The sequence below is a fragment of the Podarcis liolepis genome, assembly GCF_965112155.1.
Source record: "Podarcis liolepis genome assembly, chromosome: 5".
NCBI lineage: Eukaryota > Metazoa > Chordata > Lepidosauria > Squamata > Lacertidae > Podarcis > Podarcis liolepis.
In genome coordinates, this window is record NC_139556.1 from 79,104,197 (window position 1) to 79,125,011 (window position 20,815).

Sequence of the window (20,815 nt, forward strand, 5' to 3'; positions counted from 1 at the left end):
CAAAATAATCTGCCTAGCATTCACAATAAAGCGGTGATGTTCACTACCAAACTACCAAAAATTGTAGGAGAAAAAGCAATTCCAAGGACCACGGGATGCCAATATCTATATAAATGGGCCTGCCAAAATACCATAAAATAATGAGCAAGCTTTCAGCTTCCACAAGATTCTTCATTAGGCAGGATGTTAAACAAAATGGGCAGGGAAGTGGGGAGAGAAAAAGTTGGGTGATGTGTTTCTGTCTGAAAAATCTGTTCTTTGCAGTGGCGTAGCGTGGGGGGTGCAGGGGGGGCCGGCCGCACCGGGCGCAACATCTGGGGATTAGGGTTAGGGGGCGCAAATCCACAGGTTAGGGGGCGCAAATCCACGGGTTAGGGGGCGCAAATTACTTGCCTTGCCCCGGGTGCTGACAACCCCCGCTACGCCACTGGTTCTTTGTAAGAGTCTTCTGATAGAACATGCGGAATTTTTGCAGCTCTGGGCTGTGTGCATCCTGTAAATTTCCTTCCTAAAGAATCACAGGAACCATAGTTCTGTGAGAGGTAAAGTACAGTTCTGAGAATTATTTGAGGGAAGTCATGTAATTTAAATATATGGTGCATAAAGGTAAAGGACCCCTGACCGTTAGGTCCAGTCGCGGACGACTCTGGGGTTGTGGCACTCATCTCGCTTTACTGGCTGAGGGAGCTGGCGTACAGCTTCTGGGTCATGTGGCCAGCATGACTGAACCGCTTCTGGTGAACCAGAGCAGCGCACGGAAACGCCGTTTACCTTTCCGCTGGAGCAGTACCTATTCATCTACTATTTATCTACCTATTTATGTATTGATGTGCTTTCAAACTGCTAGGTTGGCAGGAGCTGGGACCAAGCAACGGGAGCGCACCCCGTCACGGGGATTCGAACCGCCGACCTTCTGATCGGCAAGTCCTAGGCTCTCTGGTTTAGACCACAGCACCACCCGCGTCCCTGTATGGTGCATACACAGATGTAATTAGATGGCAGGCTGCACCTAGGCTGATGGAACAAAGAAACCAGCATGGTTGCTTCCCCCTTTTTGAAATTGAGACTTCTTATGGTTACGCAGCTCTAACCAAAACACAAAGCTTGCTTGTGAGGCAGAGAGGAGAAGTAAGCGTGATGGTATATTGCATTAGTGAAGCTAGCGATTAATTTAAGGTAGTTAATTTAGCAGCATCCTATTTATCACAGCTTTCACATTGTGCTGAAACAGTTGCTTCCCTTGAATCCCAGCAATTAATGCCAGCATGCCTCTCTTCCTCCTATGAGTATACAGCACTGGATAAACTGCATGGGATGCAGTATAAAATATCTGAAAGGATAAGTGTGAATCTACCTTTAAGGCAGGGGAGGGGGAATAGTTTTAAGTCTGAGGTCCACATTTCTGTCTGATCAACTTGCCATATATCAATACTGGGTAGTTCTAGAGCAGGGGTCAGCAACCTTTTTCAGCAGGGAGCTGGTCCACTGTCCCTCAGACCTTGTGGGGGGGGCGGACTATATTTTTTTTGGGGGGATGAAGGAATTCCTATGCCCCACAAATAACCCAGAGATGCATTTTAAATTAAAGGACACATTCTACTCATGTAAAAACACACTGATTCCTGGACTGTCCGCGGGCCGGATTTAGAAGGCGATTGGGCCGGATCCGGCCCCCGGCCCTTAGTTTGCCCACCCATGTTCTAGAGACAAAGGGGAACAGAACAATAAATTTTACATTGAGGTTTCCCACCCTTGGTTTAAGGACATCTTCCCCAATTTAGTCAAGACACCCTTCTTCAATCTGGTGCCTTACATTTCAGTTCAGAGACAGTAAGTATCATTTGACTAAAGGAGCATGGAAGGAGCACTTCTCCACTGTTGGCTACAGAAGTGGAAAGATCTCCATCTCCCATGGCCTATAGAGGGAAGTCTGCACACAACTGTGTCCAGGAACTGTCCACAGGCAGTGTTTGGAAAATCCAGCAGCATGAAAAACTCCCCGCAGCACCCAAAAATGTAATGGGGAGGGGGAATCAACTGCTACAGGCTATTCCCAAAAGTTTGAAATATATTTCTATCACCGCACACATGAATATATAATGGTAATTTTTAAAATAATAATGAGGAGGAGGATAGGACTGAAAACCAAGCCCTTCATAGTCTGGGGGTGGTAGTTTGAGATTCACCTCGGCTGGAAAGCAAACATTGGCGTGAATGCTTTAAGGATATTGCTTCTTTGCAAAGTACTGCATAAATGCAATTGAAAGGGATCATTGTGTTACATCAGCAAATAAAAAGGCACAGGCAGAACAGAGAACATGAGATCATGCAGCAGCCTTTCAAAGATACAAATAAAGTGAATAAAACACAGCTTGTTTATGCTGTGGTGAAAGGATTGCAACATCTTAGGTTCATGGCGAAAGATGGTGGCATTATTAAAAATGTAATAAAGCCATACTGCTGCTTCTGATTACGGCTAAGAACCGGCTAGAAATACATTTCAAGGCAATTATGGGCAGTCTTTCATAATATTAAAGAAAGCTTTTCATATGATCTCAGCTTCTTTTACACAAAGAGTTGGGCTTTGTTCAAAGTTTGCTTCATTACCCTCATATGTTTTGCTGGTTATTTTAAAAACAAAAACAAAAAGAGGATATTGTCATGGATTTGGCCACCTTGATCACTGTGATTAACCGGCCGGAGACTTTAAGAAAGGAACTTTACTGACCTTGAATTACTGAGGGATGCTTTTTCTGATGGGCTAGGATCCAGCCTTCAGGAGGTAACTGCTCTCCATGCTAGAGGCAAGGATAGGCAAACAAATGAAAATAAATTTGCAGATGAAGTTGAGTAAAATGAGAAGCATCTTGGGGTACAGGGGGGCCCTATTTGGGAATCAGGTTCAGATGTACAGATTTACTACAGAAGCATTTGTAAATAAATGTTGCAAAAACCACTGCAATTCTCTAGTGCAGGTTACAAACACTAGGCAAACTCGGCCCTCCAGATGTTTTGGGACTACAACTCCCATCATCCCTCACTAACAGGACCGGTGGTCAGGGATTATGGGAGTTGTAGTCCCAAAACATCTAGAGGGCCGAGTTTGCCTATGCCTGCTCTAGTGTCTTCTTCTCCCAGGGAAACACTGTAGTGTTAAGACTGGAACCTCTCTAAGCATAAAACTGGGGTCAGTAGTGGGATGCTTCTTCCTTGGAGAGAAAACTGTGTGCGAATATGATAGAGCCTGAATGGAAGAAATGAGAGCGGGATTCCTAGTAGAAATGGGGGTGGTCTGATGGCTTAAAATTAACCTTAAAATAAGAACTAAAAGCACAGTGAGCAGAATACAACCCTCCCAAATGCACCTGCCTGGACACTTTGCTTGTTCAACTACTACAAGGGGTCAAAGCTGGCCTCGAGGTCTGCCCAGATAGATAGATAGGTAGGTAGGTAGGTAGATACTGTATATATATATATATAGTTGCTCAGATGGGGTCTCTCTTTCGATAAACCTTCACCAGCTTTTCACTCTCCAAGTGTTTTCGGTTACAATAGTATGAAACTTTGGACCCCCATATGACTATGTGAAGGACAGGGGAAGAGCCTGCCACTGCAATCCTGCCCTCCCCCTGCTCTCCTCCTATGCATTTATCTGAAAAGGATTCCAGTCTTTTTGTTCTGCTAATAGTGAATGCTGGCTGAGTAGCTGGTTTGTCTGGGGGTGGAAACTGCTGGTGTCGAGAAACGGGATTGCAATGATCTAAAGTACTTGACAGGAGCGGGTGGGAGGGGAATGCCTATGAAAATAGGTAAGAACTTTTTATGTTCTTTTTTTGTTAAGCTGTCCATTTACATTTATTTGTTTTCCAGGAGAAACTGCTATGCATTATGAAAAGACCTGACCTTTGGGGGAGAGAGGGAGGGGACGGGCTGCAAGTTTGATCATCTGAATCACTAGGAATGTGCCCAGAGATTTAAACAAAAGAATCCTAGTGGTCCTTAATGACTAGAAGTAAGGTGTTGTCCCTTCCTGGAAGGAAGAACAGCAAAAGAGACTTGAGCGATGGAGACAGCCTCTTTTCTTTTGGCCTTAGGCCCACCCCCGGCCAGCCGTCTATTGTCCTCCCTGGCCAATGGCAGGTCAAAGGCCGGCCCAAGCAGGTGGGTGGCACCTGCCCAGGTGAGCCCCACTCGGTGCCGCAAACCCCGCCCACCTGTGGGGAAGGGAGGGCAGATATTGTTGTTGGTTTTTGCTTTTTTATGGTCTGAGATCCAGTCTTCAGGGGATGATATTCTGAAGTCTAGAAAGAGAGACAGAGGGACAGTTTGAAGCTGGATTTACCACTGAGATAGGGCGAGAGAGAGGGGCAAAGCACCTTGGCTAGATGTAAAGAGCCTTGGGGCATAGGGCCTCTTCTCAATCTCTGGCATCTCCAGTTAAATGTTCAAGAAGCAAGTGACATGAAAAACTCTCTTCCCAAGTCTCTGGACTGTGCTCCCAGCCTGAGTGGACAGTATTGGGCTAGCTCATCATGGCCAAACTTGCTGCCCTCCAGATGTTCTAGGCTGCTACAAGAAGAAGAAGAAGAAGAGTTTGGATTTGATATCCCGCTTTATCACTACCTGAAGGAGTCTCAAAGCGGCTAACATTCTCCTTTCCCTTCCTCCCCCACAACAAACACTCTGTGAGGTGAGTGGGGCTGAGAGACTTCAGAGAAGTGTGACTGGCCCAAGGTCACCCAGCAGCTGCATGTGGAGGAGCGGGGACGCAAACCTGGTTCACCAGATTACAAGTCTACCAGGTTGGGCAAGGCAAGGCTAGATGGACACAGTGGTGGACCTACATTTTGGGGGCATTGAAGCTTGAACTGTTATGGGGGCCCCTTCTCAACCAGCAACAAGGTCTGGGTAACCGCTGCTATCTTCTTCAGTGGGGTTGTGCCACAACAGATCACCACAAATTTCCCATGAGTTTGCGTTTTTGGTATCTACTTAAGTACTTTTGTGACCCTGTTGTTGCTTTTCTGGGGTCTTGACCTCTGTCAAAAAAAAGGGGGAGGGGGGAATTACATTAGCCATGGCAGAACAGCCAACTTGCTGTGGAATAGGGGGTGCCAACTTGAATAAAATATGGGGGAGGGGGCAGGTAAGCTCCGCCCCACATAATCGATCACAAGACACACACACCAGTTGAATGGCAATGCCCACCAACTGGGGGGGGGGGGGCTCCCTCAAATATTTTGTTGGAGGGGGCCAAAGGGACCTCGGCCCCTAGGAGTTGGCTCCTATGCCATGACATTTCACCTTTGCGCCATCTATGCTACTGACTCTCAAGATTTGGGATTGTCGAAATATATACAAAAAGTTTGAATTGTGTGGTTCAGATGGGATCTACTAGACTCTTTAAAAAAAAAAAAGGAATGTGGACTAAAGTCACTTATGGGGCCCCTCTGGGATTAGGGTCCCTGAAGCTTAAGATTCATTCGTTTCATAGTATGGACATATCTGAAGGAAGGCGATCAGGTTTTGTATACAACCCTCACTTGCCCAGCAAGGTATTTTTCAACCTCTGCCCCATCCCCTTTGTTTGGGTCTGGACAAGGAGAAGAGCATGAGAAGCCAAGCATCATTAGGACTACTTGAAAATAGCAGCAGCAGCAGCAGCAGCAGCAGCACACATAAACAGTTTTAAAACAACATTTGGGCTGTGGTATACGGTATGGTGTATTGCAGCCTGCACAAATTTCATGGACCTTGTTGAAAGGACCAGGGTATAATTCCCAGACATCAAACACTTCATTTGTGGTTTGCAGGCACCTTGCAGCAATGTGGTTATACAGGCTTTTTTAAAAACTAGGTGAAAGACTGTAGGCAAGAGGGTCATCTTTATTTAACCAGTGTAAACACAAGCCAAGTGAAGTGTGCAGGGTTACTCTGGAATTACACCTCATTTACAAACAAGATCCTGCAGGGGTGCATTTCCTTCCCCCTTTATTGAGTCTATATATATGAGAGAGAGAAATGAGCCAAATATATTAGAATCGTTACAGCCAGGGGAAATGTCACAAAAGCCACAAACAACCCTTAATATACCCTTAAAGATTTACTCACTGTGCAAGGTTTGTATCTGAGCCGTAAGTCCATCATATGCATGAAATTAAATTTTATTTATCTTATCTTTGCATTACTATCACTGACCTTACTAAGTAATGGCGATTTGAGTCCTTAAAAGTGAAGATATTTGAACCTTTCCTATTCATCTAGGATTTACCTGGATAGAAATATAGCAAATAATTAGTCACTAGCACATATTCTAAATCTGCATCAGTAAGAAAAATAAGAGAAATAGAGTATTAAAAATGAGTATTATTTACACCTCAACGGAACCGCAACCTTGAGGAAAGACTATGAAATCAATAAGAAACCATTGTGCATTTAACACACACTGATTATGTGGAGAAGCCACAGGTGTCTGTAATAGAGATCCAATATTGTTGCCAAGGCCCAGGTTTCGATATAATTTTATCTATTTATACAATTTATTGTTAGCCTTATGTACCAGAGAGCTCCAACCTCAACATCAGAAAGTTCTCCACAGTTGCCAACTTTTAAAAGTGCCTGACAATTGGAGAGCTAAGGATACAGCAATGGTTAGAACACATGTTTGCGAAACTTGGGAGAGTTCATGTCAGCTACAATATTATAGTATTTGTGAATGTTTTTATTAAACTTTTTATGTACAACAATATCCCCAAAGTGCAATGCATGACTAGGGAAAACCAAATATGGAAAACTGCTTAAGAATTCAATATCGTCCATCAAATAAAGACCATTTGTGTTATTTTTTAAGATTAGTGTTTCCTGACATATCTTTCTACAGTAAGCCATGAGCAGCAGGAGGCTGTCAATCATTTTACTTTTGTGCAATGTATGTATGCAATACCATGCTGTTTGAATATTTTCCTTGTTTTTTGTTAAGCTTCTCCTGTCTTTTATTTGTTTTTCCATTAAAACAATTGCCCATATTTGCTGATACTATTCATTCATCAAGTTTTCTCCCAGAATTTCCCCATATTCTGGCTGTTGTTAATCTTGCCGCTATAAACATTTTAGTCATAAGACTTTTGTGTTTTCCATCTTGTACTTTTTCATCAAGGAATGGAGCAATGCTTGGCTCCAAAGTAAGTAATTGTCCCATCATCAATCCTATTTCATGAAAGACTCTCCTTCAAAATCTCTTATCTTTACATAGGACTTCCACATGTAGAAGAAAATATCTGATTCCCAACATGCCCTTCACACAATACCAGCCACAATATTGCTGATCTAGTCTAGTGACAGTGGACTATACTGACCTTACAGCTAGTCTAGTGAGAGCAATGTGTGGATCAGGGTGAGCCATAGCTGTCAACCGTCCCTTATTTGGCGGGAAAGTCCCTTATCCCAGCGTTGTGTTCCACTGCTGTCCCTTATTGATGATGTCCCTTAAATTTACCGGATTTCAAAGGAAGCAGCTCCTCTCCCTCCCTGCCTGCCGGCCAGGGAGGAGGGAGGCTCCAACTGTGTTGCTTGGCTGCGTTGCTCACCCAATAAGGAGTCTAAGAACGACTGGGGGGTGGAGCTTGCATGCCTTGTGCCGATCAAATCGGCTGCGTTGCCTGGGGACTCTCCTTTGCTCAGCGCTTCCCAGCAGAGAGGTGACGGTGGTTTTCCTTGCTGCATCCCCTTTGCCAGGTTGCTGCGCTGTGGGAACCACTACTTGAGGCTTCGTTTGGCTGCTGGCTGGGCTTTCTGCCTTTGGCTCGGAGGGGCTCAGAAGTTGAACATACCTGTGTCCAGAAAATCCCTTATTTTGGCTGCTGATCCCTTATTTTCGAGGCTGCTGGTCCCTTATTTTCAAATCTGTAAATTGACAGCTATGGGTGAGTCAGATCCCACAAGTGAATCCATTGGATCTGTTTAGGTACCTGTGATTTACGTGTCCCATGCAGCCAGCTTTTACATCACATTGGTGGAACCCAGATGCCACCTTCCTTCCTAGAAGTGACTGGTGTTGTCCAAGCTTGATCATGTCAACTGTCTCTTTGGAGGTCATTCACCATAGCTACATGTGAAGATTTCTGAACTAGAGATTCTGAACACTACATTTCCTTGCCTGTATATAAAATTTCAGGCCTTTGCTGAAAGTTCTTCACTCTTAAGGTACACCAGTGATTTTCAGGACTGTCCTTCATATCAAGAGAAAGCTGGTAAGGCTCCTTTTGATCATGGGGGGTTCTTTAGCCCCAAAGCAAATGTACAGGAAGCATGTCACTGAAGTTTGTAGCGGGAGGAACAGGTGGAAATGTGGAGTTGTGACTACTTAGCAGGGCCTACAATATCAACGACTGACCAAGGGCTGCATTCCTAAGGTTTCAACTTGGCAGATGTAATGGTACATTCGCCCATGCTGATGTATCAAAGGAAGAGCGAAAATGTGCCAACTGGTGACCTAGGCTCACTGGCTATGTTCCAAAAGCAATAAAGACTAGGTCCATTGTGCCAGCACCCTGCTCTGCTTCAGCAGCCAAAACTGCAATTTCTACAAATCGTAGTAAGGATCGTTGACACCAAGAAGTGCACCCCATGCTAATTCCATTTCTTTATGTCTCTCTGTGTTACCTTTGAGCAGCTATAATGTTTATGAACATTCCGTGTCACCATAGCTTCTCAAGTTACCAGCTCACAACCATCAGCTAGTTTTCAGCCTGTTCTATAAATAAGTTTTGGCTTAGCTACCCTTTGCAACAAAAGGGTCAGAAACAAAGGCAATTTTGTGCCAGATTTTCCCCACTTTAAACATGGTATACAAATTAATCAAATTAATAAGAAATTAAAAGAAGGGAAAGGAACAGAGAAACATGAAACCCCTTGATTAACCCATTTCTTTCTCCTTTTAGATCTTCTTATCAGCACATCTCTCTCATGTCTTGCCCAAGGGAGTGTCCTTTCTGTTACCCAGTTCAAGAATCCTTCTTCAGTTTATAGATCCTTACTCTAAGAGGGTGTAGCTGTTGTTCCTTAGTTGTATAATTTCTCTCTTTAACCCCCCTCCACCCTCTCCTCCAGTCTATTAAACAATCACCTTTTGTGCCTCTTTCACAGAAACACACATTCTTCTGCTGCGCAAGATATTTAAGTTTTAATGGTTACAAAGTTTGAGAAAGTAGCTTGAAACATTACTCTCAAATATCTGATCTACCAACAAGCCTCCAAGGTATAATTACCTGAAGTCTGCTAACCGGTTCAGCCAATTTCCATTCAAAATGATTTTCCAAGCTCACCCATCCATGAAAGGGTTAGCGATTGTAAACTGGAGGGCAAATGGGAGGAGGAACATTAGTGGGTAGAGGAAAATAAATTAGAGATTCTTTTGATTTAGTTTAGTTTCAAGGACAAACACGTGCCCCTTTCTGGCACAGGAACACACACAAAAAAAGAAGTCTGGAGAGAGTTCATGAAATACCAGTTGCAAACAAAGTTGTTATAAGGCATGTCATACCCTTTTAACAGTGTAAAGCTTACCAGTGAAAACTTGTTTCTCCATGCAAATGCAAAGGCCTGGTTTACCTTTAAACAATATTAACATTAAATCTAATTATGCAGGAATCTGCTGTCAAGCTGAATTATTTAAGATCTCATGTACACAGTATTACAAATGTGGAATATCTTCAATGACCTAGGGTGGGTTTCAAATTATTTATATTAACTCCAGAATTACTCAGAATGCTTTGATATGTCTGCCACGGAAGGTATTTTGCATTAAAAACTAAGCAAGAAGGGCCCCCTAAATTTGACGCGGTCTTCAATCCTACTGAACTCTACACCACTGTTTTCCAAATGTTGGGTAAGGATCCCAAATGAATCCTGGTCAGATCTAAGGATAGTTTGCACCTGTGAAGCCAGAGCTATTGTATTTTCATTTACAGTGTGTTAGAAAATGGAGAGAGAACAATGACCAAAAACAAAACAGTGAAGAGGCTGTGGATGTGCTGGACCATTGTCTTGACCTTGGTAATGGACTGGATGAGAGCCAATAAACTGAAGCTCAAACCAGATAAGATTGAGGCCTTGTTAGTGGGTGGTTTCCTAGACTAGATGGATGGGAGGCTGCCTACTCTTGGTGAGGTTACAGACCTACTGAAGAAGCAGCTCCACAGCTTGGGAGTACATACGGATCCTTTGCTGTAGCTGGAGGCTCAGGTAGCCTCAGTGTCACAGAGTGCCGTCCATCAGCTTTGGCTGGTGGCCCAGCTGCGTCCCTATCTGGACAGGGATAACCTAACTTTTGTTATAACCTAACTTTTGTTAGGTTATAACCTTGCCAACAAAAGTACGTATAGTTAAAGCTATGGTTTTCCCAGTAGTGATGTACAGAAGTGAGAGCTGGACCATAAAGAAGGCTGATTGCCGAAGAATTGATGCTTTTGAATTATGGTGCTGGAGGAGACTCTTGAGAGTCCCATGGACTGCAAGAAGATCAAACATGTCCATTCTTAAGGAAATCAGCCCTGAGTGCTCACTGGAAGGACAGATCGTGAAGCTGAGGCTCCAATACTTTGGCCACCTCATGAGAAGAGAAGACTCCCTGGAAAAGACCCTGATGCTGGGAAAGATTGAGGGCAGAAGGAGAAGGGGACGACAGAGGACAAGATGGTTGGATAGTGTTCTTGAAGCTACCAGCATGCGTTTGACTAAACTGCGGGAGGCAGTGGAAGACAGAAGTGCCTGGCGTGCTCTGGTCCATGGGGTCAGGAAGAGTCGGACACGACTAAACGACTAAACAACAACAACAACTTTTGTTGTCTGTGCTTTGGTAACCTCTAGGTTAGATTACTGCAACATGCTATACATGGGGCTGTCTCTGAAGATGATCCAGAAACTTCAGCTGGTGCCGAATTCAGCAGTCAGGTTGCTCACCGGTTGCATGGCGGTTTGAGCATACTGTATAATACCAGTCCTGGCCCAACTGCAATGGTTAACAATCCATTTCCAAGTCCAATTCAAAGTGCTTGTTATGACCTAAAAAGGTAAAGGTAAAGAAGCCCTGACAGTTAAGTCCAGTCGCGACCTATTAAGTCTTAAATGGCTCAGAACTGTAAAACCTCAAAGACCACTTCTCCTCATATGAACTGACCCAGATCCTGTGCTCATCATTTGAGGTCCTTCTTCATGTGCCTCCTCCTCAAGAGGTCCAGAGGGCAGCAACGTGAGAACGAGCCTTTTTTGTGGTGGCTCACCACTTGTGGAGTGTTCTCCCCAGGAAGGCTCGCCTGGCACCTTCATCACATATCTCTAGGTGCCAGGTCCATCATTCTAACCACTACACCACACCAGCTTTCTGGTTGAAATATGAAGAACTGTAAGAAGAAAGAGCAGCAGGGGTCTTGAAGGTGCCCACAAACGCTTCACCCCTGGGTTGCAAAACTAGGCAGGCACACACACCATAGTCTTGTTCCTTGTTATGGTGAGGGGCATTATATTTTAATGAAATTGCAGCGAATGGTTCTAGATTTGGAATTATACATACAAATTGGCACATGCAGATTTGTATCTTCTTTTGTGGTAATGCGTTTATTTTAGCAATGCCGAAGGATCCTCCGGACGCGAGTGGCGCTGTGGGTTAAACCACAGAGCCTACGACTTGCCGATCAGAAGGTCGGCGGTTTGAATCCCCCGACGGGGTGAGCTCCCGTTGCTCGGTCCCTGCTCCTGCCAACCTAGCAGTTTGAAAGCACATCAAAGTGCAAGTAGATAAATAGGTACCACTCTGGCAGGAAGGTAAACAGCGTTTCTGTGCACTGCTCTGGTCTGCCAGAAGCGGCTTAGTCATGCTGGCCACATGACCCGGAAGCTGTACGCCGGCTCCCTCGGCCAATAAAGCGAGATGAGCACCACAACCCCAGAGTCGGTCACGACTGGACCTAATGGTCAGGGTCCCTTTACCTTTATGGGTCCTCCAGACGTCCTTTTTGTTGCTCACCCATGATGCTTTGAGCTCATGATGGTGTCAGAACAGTTATACCCAGGTGCCTACAAAGGTTTGGGTGAAGTCACGCTGTTGCATTTCCAGTCAGTACATGTCCCATAGCCTTCTGCTGAAATCGCATGATTTATTTATATATATATACCACAAATGTTCCTGGGTGTTCTTTCTCCCACTTTTATTGTGCTTCTTCTGACGTCAATAAAGCAGAAATATTGGGGGTGCACCCTTAAGAATGTTGCGGCTTATGAGAGAGTCAAGTGTGCTTCATTTGAGTATTGTGACTTTACTGCCATGTGTTTGAGCATGAAGAAGCTCAGGTCCGGGGGTTTCCAGCACACACTGCTTAGCTACATGGCTGGGATTACTGAAGGCTCTCCAAATGTCCTCTTTCATACCAGATAGACCAGTATTTCTGGTGTGGCCTAAACTGGTGTCCACTTTCAATTTGCTCAAAGTTCCTTCAGTTTTGCAAGGTGGCCAGCAGGTAGTGTATTCTGCTTCTTCTAAATGTAAAAAAAAAAAAGAAGAATTGGCAATTCAGACTCTTCCCCAGGGAATCGTGCAGGGCCTGACTGTATCCTTAAAAAAAAAGGAAAAAAAGGAGAGTATTATTTTCCTGCCCTTGGGGACCCCTTCCAACCCCACAGTTCTCTGATTCTCTGAGTTCTGGCCCCTCCCTTCGTCTTTCCTAAAACCCCTAGTCTGAAACCTCTGTTTTAAAAGCACACCTTTTTTCCTGTGGTGACATCACACCCTCTGTTAACCCTGGCAACCTCCCCCTCTCAGTTCTCCTGTTTCTGACCAATTCTCCTTGTGTTCTTAATAGTGTCGCTATCAGCAATCTCCTGAACAGGAGAACTGGTTCAGCCTGTATTTTTCACTGGCCTGGAATCTTCCCTTCGTGCTCCAAATATTAGCTAAACTCTGCCCTTTACTAAAGTTAGGATAATGGGGAACTTGTCCCCACTGCCCCAAATTCATATCAACAATATATTGGTGGTTTAAAATAAAATCAATTAAATGACATAAAGTAAGGAACAAAAGCCGAACCTTAAATCAAATTAATTCCCCCAAAATGTTTGGCGAAACAGAAACAGTTTCAGGCCACTGTTTCTTAAAAGGACAACATTTTTCCTCTTTGTAATCGAACACCCATGTTACTCCCTTGTTTCATACATCCAAACATCTTCCTTTGATGGGCCATCAACACATTTGTCATGCTTCCATCCCAGGGGAAGACTGCATGCATTTATTAATTTCTAGCATTCAATAATTTCTAACATTACTAACTTCTTAGAATGATGGAGACTTTTGCACCCCTAAATTCTGGTACCCCAAATCTGTACCAATACTTTGCTTCTTCCACATCCCACCTGAAACTCAACAGGACCTAGATCCAATGCTTAAGCAGCATCAGGGCTGCTTGTAAAATGGAAGGACTGGAGCTTAAGGCTGTGTATCAATAAACAGAGGTCAAAAGTCCTGTAGCACTTTCAGGACATTCCGCCCAGTGAAATGGATCTGCATCTTTTGCTTACGTCCTCAACTTAGGGCTGTCATTTATTACCACGGTAAGATTTCCAGTAGCTGTGAGTCAGCTGAAATTGGAACTCCACCGGTTTTACACCTCTGGAAGTAAATACACAAGAGTTGAAGAAGAAATGTCACCGCTGCAGAACTCTTCCCATCTGTAACATTTGGTTGTGTGGGTGAGAGAGTTGCTGCTGAAGTAGATGAAACAAGGCTTTGAACAGTCCAGGGAGAGGAATGTTTTAGACGAGCAAACCATCTTCTCTTTTCAAATTGATCAAAAGGATGAGAAATTCCGACAACGAGAGCAAAACCCCCAAGAATGCCTGCCAAAAAAATTACTCCACTACTGTACTGACTTTCCTATACTGTATTTCTGGAAGCACCCTTTAATCATCAATGGGCAGATTTTATGCTAAGTTCTGATGAAGATGGGGTGGTGTGCTCTGGATCGCAGCCACTATATAATTTCCCTTTGGATAAAAATAAAATGTGTTGTAAGTGTTTAAGGTGGCTGCCATATTTTCCCCTCTTTGGATAGGGGTGTCTCTGGTAACAGTGTTAACATGCTAGTGACTTCCAAAACCCTACATTTGTGACCAGTATTTACAAAAAAAGCATATTTTTAAGGCTCCCTTTCAAAAAACTACTGCGGAAACATTATTCAGAGATAGTGACTTGGTGCAGAACTTTTTGATCAGAATTTTGGCAATCTAGTAAATAGGCATCCATCTGTCTTAAGAGACAATGCAGTGCATCTCCAGGGGAGGCCAAACCACTGGAGAATCACAGCACCTGCTGTAGCTGCAGAGACCAGTAACTCATAACTGCTTCCTCCCACATTGTTTTTGCTGCGTTAGCGGCACCAACATGACTTCTCCAGGGTGGAAGCCTGGGCAGCGTGTATGGCGGTCCTGAGCTGCCAAAACAACCAGACCCCATTCTTGGCCCCCCTGTGGTCCAAAGGAAAGCAGAGCAGTAAGTCTGGCACCAACTTGGCTGCAGGAGTTACTGGAAGGAGGCGTACAAGGCACCATCCAACCATCTTAGGGACTCCATTCCAGATTTGTGTAGGGTTTAATCCTTTGCCTTCTCTTTTCCTGAAGATGTTCCATAAGGTAACTCAGAAGTAAGCCAGAGCGATTTCAAAAGAGCTTAGCTTCAAATGGTTGTAAATGGAGCATAGTCGTAACTTGGTTTTTGAACAGCTTAGTTCACAAACAACTCGGAACACAAACATCACAAACCCAGAAGTAGGTGTTCCGGTTTGCAGACTTTGCCTCAGAAGCCGAACGTCCAGCGTGGCTTCTGCGGCTTCTGATTGGCTGTAGGAGTGTCCTGCAGCCAATTGGAAGCTGCGCCTTGGTTTCCAAACATTTTGGAAGTCGAACTGACTTCCGGAACGCATTCTGTTTGGAAACCAAGGTACGACTGTGCAAAATAAATAAATGAACCCACAACTGCTTCTTCCCCAAATTGCTGCTTAATTTTCCAACACCCTTTTCCTGATTTTTATAGTTTGATCCACAAGAAAATGCTGCTTAAAAAAAAAATGCAAGGAAGTTTAGCTAGATTATTCAAATGCAAGCTTCTCTAGTCTTACACTTAACAGGTATAAGACTCATTGATACAGAAAGTTACAGATAGGTAGCCGTGTTGGTCTGCCATAGTCAAAACAAAAAAATTCCTTCCAGTAGCACCTTAAAGACCAACTAAGTTAGTTCTTGGTATAAGCTTTCGTGTGTATCTGAAGAAGTGTGCATGCACACGAAAGCTCATACCAAGAACTAACTTAGTTGGTCTTTAAGGTGCTACTGGAAGGAATTTTTTTGTTTTGATACAGAAAGTGTAAACAGACATTTAACTAGGGCTTCGTGGAAGGAGCTGGCCTGCATTCTGCCTTCACAATACATTCAGCTGGCATACCTATCTGTGATTCAAATACCAATCTCAGCTGTCTGTCTTCTTTTCTTTTTCCAGCAGGCTACCGGCATTGTTATTTTTGAAAGTGCAATGTTAATGTCTACTCATTTCTATGTTCGTTTACTGCCTTATGTTCACATCCATTTAAAAACAGTGAAATTGTTCTGAGGATGTGGATCTAAGACATCAAAAGCACCAGCCTATTAGTTTTGTGCACAGCTACTTTCTGCAGCTAAACCACAGAGCCTAGGGCTTACCGATCAGAAGGTTGGTGGTTCGAATCCCCATGACGGGGTGAGCTTCCGTTGCTCGGTCCCTGCTCCTGCTAACCTAGCAGTTCGAAAGCACGTCAAAGTGCAAGTAGATAAATAGGTACCACTCCGGCAGGAAGGTAAACAGTGTTTCCGTGTGCTGCTGTAGTTCGCCAGAAGCGGCTTAGTCATGCTGGCCACATGACTTGGAAGCTGTCTGCGGACAAATGCCAGCTTCTCAGCCTACAGAGCGAGATGAGCGCCGCAACCCCAGAGTTGTCTACGACTGGACCTAACGGTCAGGAGTGCCTTTACCTTACTTTCTGAAGCAAGATCCCAAGTTTGATCCTGGCTATGAAATTTCATTCAACACGGTGAGTGCACTTCCATAGTGGCCTCATTCAAATGGAATGCTAAGCTTATCATTATGCAAATGCGCCTGGGCAAATATCAGATCCCCATATTTTATCGCTCACTCTTCCAACATGGGATCAGAAACTTTCACTTCCATTTTCAATGAACCACAGTTGCGTTTAGGGCTGGCCCAATGCATTTTGGCACCTGAGGTGAACCACAAAATGGTGCACCATAGCAGCAGCAGGCAATGCATTCCTTGGTCGGCTGGGTCGGCTGCCCTTGAGAATCCTGTTGCCTGAGGCGGCTGCCTCAACTTGCCTCATAGGTGGGCCGGCGCTGGTTGTGTTACACCCACACTCAGAACCCAGATTCTTAAGCTATGGTATGAAACTGGATTGTTTTAATAAGACATAGTTAAGAGTAACCACTGTTTGTCTAGGTTCAGAAATAATGCTAAACTGCAGTTAGTTAAAAATAGCAGCTAAAGCTTATAAGCCCTTCCCTGGAGGGGGAGAAAATGTAAGTTCAAGGCTTTTGCATGTACGTAATACTATACCGTAGTTTCGTGCTACATCCGACCAAAGCCAGTGCCCATTTAAACAACATACGTCTGCATGCACCCTTCAATTCAAGGAGGCCGAATAAAGTGATTTGCCCATCAAGCAATTAAAAACCATTTCAAGCCCTGGCCCAGGGCAGCAGCTGACATGCTTAACAATCTGTGTTAGCAAGGCTCGGAATCCATGCTTGTCTGTACAAAGTTCACAGCCCTCTAGTATTCACAAAGTGTTAATTATGTGGCACAGATGGGATGTTTCAACTTACGGAATAAAGCTGCTTCAGGCAGCCTGTTTCTTTTTTGGAGCATGTCGTCTGTTTAACAGCTGATTCTGAGAAGGAGCTGACAGGAGACAGATTCTGCAGCACTGCATTCCCTGCGTTTCCTGCTGAAAAGAGCATGTTCTCGGTGGTTGAATTCTGAAATAAATGCACTTGGGAAAGTCAAACTCTATGGGAAAGCCCTCAGCTAACCGAATTGCGGAAGGGAAAAGAGACACTGAAAATATATTTGCATATTTTGCAGTCTGAAAGGGAAAACATGCCACTATGATAAGGAAATTCGACAGATGCCGTCTGCGAGCATCTTATGTTGGCAACTATGCTGCCAAAACTATGGAGAACAACAAAGAGAATGCCATTATGGAGAGAATTACAGCACGTGTTTAGGAAACACCCTATGTTCCTTCCTAAAGCACTCAAGTGAAACATTCCTCTCCATCCCCCAAAACAGGAATATTGTAGCACAGAAGAATTCATTAACAACAGTCATCGCTCCTGTCAATGTAAAACTGTACCCCCATGCTAGCCTTCTCTCTATCATTTATTATTATTTATTTTCTTATTAGAACTTACACCCAGCCCTTCAAACACAGGATGAAGGCTGCTTATGGTGAAACAGAAAAATAAGCTAAAAACAGAAAATCTATAGCAGCTGAATAAAAAAATAACCAGAGTAAAACAGATCAACACAAATTAAACTGCCTGGAAAGTTATTTGCCTGGCAGTGAAAAGTCACCAGAGTGGGCAACAGGTGAGCTTTTCTGGGAACAGCATTCCAAAGCTAAGGCTCCACCACTAAAAAGGCCCTGTCCCCTGTTACCAGTTGAAGCCATTGGTTCAAGTCCTACCCCCAGGGCAGGAGAAAACAAGCTTGTTCCCTCTTCCATGTGACAGCCCTTGAGATATTTGAGGATGGCTACCGTATATCTCCTCTCAGTCTCCTTCTTTTCAGGCTAAATGTTCCCAGCTCCTTCAACCATTCCTCATAAGGCTTGGGTTCCAGACTCTTGACCATCTTGGTTGCCCTCCTCTGCACACATTCCAGCTCAACAACATCCTTCTTAAATTGTGGTGCCCAGAATTGCACACAGTATTCCAGGTGTGGTCTGACCAAGGCAGACTAGAGTGGTACTATGACTTCCCTTGATCTGGACACTAGACTTCTGTTGAGGCAGCCTAGGATAGTGTTAGCTTTTTATTGCCTCATGTTGACTCATGTTAAGCTTGTGGTCCGCTAAAACCCCAAGATCCTTTTCACATGTACTGCTTGTAAGCCAGGTGTCCCCTATCTTATATTTGTGCATTTGGTTCTTCCTGCCTAAGTTCAGGAGAAAGAATTGGGGTAGAAACACAGGACAATAAATGAGAGTAAAATATGCCATGTGGTCAACATTGTAGTGGTGCCTAACAGCTCACCTTAAGATGATGGAGACCGCCGATGGTCACTTTTGAAAGGGTTGTGGATCATGGATAGAAAACAACAACACTGTTTAATGCACTTAAAGGCACTCTGGGCTGCTTGAGCCGATAAGTCTTTGAGAACCTGTTAAAGGCTGGTTCACACATAGCTCTGTGTTACTTGACTAGCAGCTGACTGTGAGGATTGACTTCAGTGCTGTTTTTGAGGAGGTGTGGCACTGCCTGATATTAAAAGATTTGTCTAAGGTTTTAGATCTGCGACGGTTCATTCACACACTTAGATCAACATACAATGCAGCTGTCATCTGGTTTTATGAATATACAGGTGTAAACCAGCCATGAGTCACACTGAATAGAGGTGAGAAGTCTGCTAGAATAATAAGTAGTCTAAGAATAATTTCTGTGTTGCACAGACAGCCGGAGAGCAACGAGCTAAGATTTAAAGGGAAATTATATACACAGAGGAAACTGAAATGTATCCTATTAATTTTAACTGCACCAAAAATAGATTCTCTGCCTTTCACCAGCTCCTCCAAAGCACACCAAAAGCTCGCTGTTTTCATCCTCTTAACAATTTACTACAGTCAATGTTTTGATCTGCCTCATTCTACTGCTTTGTCAAAATAAAAAAATGCTTACACTGGGGATGTAGGAGGTTTACTGTCCTCTCTGAGTATTTCCTAAATTGGCAGTTGCTTGGGTGGGGTGGGGATTAATAGATGAAGAATCAAATCTGGAGTGGAAAGATAGCCAACATCTGGGGTGTGGGGTAATCACAAAAATCTTGAAAGGAGAGCTATTCCTTTCTTAACCTGGAAATAAAATGATGATGTAAATCATGGGTAGGCAAACTAAGGCCCGGGGGCCAGATCCGGCCCAATCGCCTTCTAAATCTGGCCCAGGAATCAGTGTGTTTTTACATGAGCAGAATGTGTCCTTTTATTTAAAATGCATCTTTGGGTTATTTGTGAGGCATAGGAATTCGTTCATTCCCCCCCCCCAAAAAAAATATAGTCCGGCCCCCCACAAGGTTTGAGGGACAGTGGACCAGCTGGAAAAGTTTGCTGACCCCTGATGTAAATAATCACAGCTTAATAAACCTGTATGCATCCAGTCAAGGCATTTCTTCAACAGCCAGTGTGGTGTAGTGATTATAAGTGTCAGACTAGGGCCTGAGAGACCAGGGTTCAAATCCCCACTCACTGACTGACCTTGGGCCAATTACTGCCTCCCCACCTAACCTACCTCGCAGGGTTGTTGTCAGGAGTAACTGAGGAGTGGGAGAATCATGTACTCCTTGGAGGAACGGAAAGATATCAATGTAATAAACAAGATAAATAATAAACCGCAATAAACAGCCCTTAATGTTGACCTTGCCTGCAGTCAGAGTCTCAAGTCATTTATACATTTGTGAGGTGATGGGAGCAACTGCATGGTGGTCCTTCTCCATTCCTGTGTGGCTCAGGGCCGGCCCTCCCATTAGGCAGAGTGAGTCAGCTCCTGGATACTGAGGGATGGGAAGAGGAGGGAACTGTGTGCGTACAATGCCTTGCTCTGCTGCTCCTAAGCTAGCCTGCTGCCTTTAGGTGCAGCAGAGGGCAATGTTGACAGCATCCAAGTATGATTCAACTACAATTCCGGTCAGTTTTTGTACATGAAATGCGAGGAGCCATCATCTTGTCGTTTGCCTCAGGCAGCAAAATGTCTTGGGCGAATTTTAGTATAGAGCCCAATATTTGGGAATGGTGACAGCGCTAAGACTAACCCTGGCCCTGTAGAAGGGTTTGAGGTGTGGTTCATTCTCACGCTGTAATTCTCTTGACAGCTAGGAAATCTACCACATACTGAACCCTTCAGCAGACATGGGGCAGTATGCAACGGAATAGCTGCACAAGGCTTAGTGCTGGTGCAACAGGATTCCCATCCGCTCCTCCCCATGTGAGTTCTGTACCATCCTTAAATCTGATCTGGAGGGTTGGGGGAAAACCCCAGAAGAGATTTAAGGAGTATCTAAGGGGGAAACATTCCATTGTGCGGGGTGGGGAGAAGGTGGGAATAATTGCAATGAAGAGATGATGATTCTGCAAGCTACACCTGCTGAAATTGCCTCTTATACTCAGCTATTAAAAGCGTAAGGAGTCCTGTTCTTTTTTTGCATCTGCCCACTGTACCTGCAGAAGCTTATGCACTCAAAGATGGAGCCTGGGGTTCAAAATGGAGCCCGAAAAGAGACCTGTGCCAATGTGCTTAAACTGGTCAGACCAGCAGGTCTTCCCACATAAGCCAACCTGGAATGGACTGTTTATTTACTATCCTGCAATGATAATAAGAATTACAGCAGCAGCAGCTCCGCTCTCCCCAGCTCTCAAGGACTGCCTATTAGAGGCATCCCACACCATCTAGATATATTTGTTTAGAAGCCTTCAATACTTGTATCTCTAATTTATTTCTCTTTCCGCAACATAAA

At 44.2% G+C, this 20,815-nt stretch overlaps 1 long non-coding RNA gene across 2 annotated transcripts in view; it reads right to left on the reverse strand.

Moving 5' to 3' along the window:
• Positions 1-1,731: 1,731 nt before the first annotated feature.
• LOC310707508 overlaps positions 1,732-20,815 on the reverse strand; it is a 37,988-nt gene continuing 18,904 nt past the window's right edge. The window contains exons 2-4 of one of the 2 annotated variants that reach the window (XR_014526524.1): positions 16,915-17,067; positions 6,199-6,271; positions 1,732-2,798 (exon numbers count right to left, since the gene is read on the reverse strand). This is a non-coding gene — a long non-coding RNA (uncharacterized lncRNA). Of the gene's footprint in view, positions 2,799-6,198; positions 6,272-12,004; positions 12,608-16,914; positions 17,068-20,815 lie in introns of those variants that run through there. The other variant, XR_014526525.1, reaches the window with a different exon arrangement.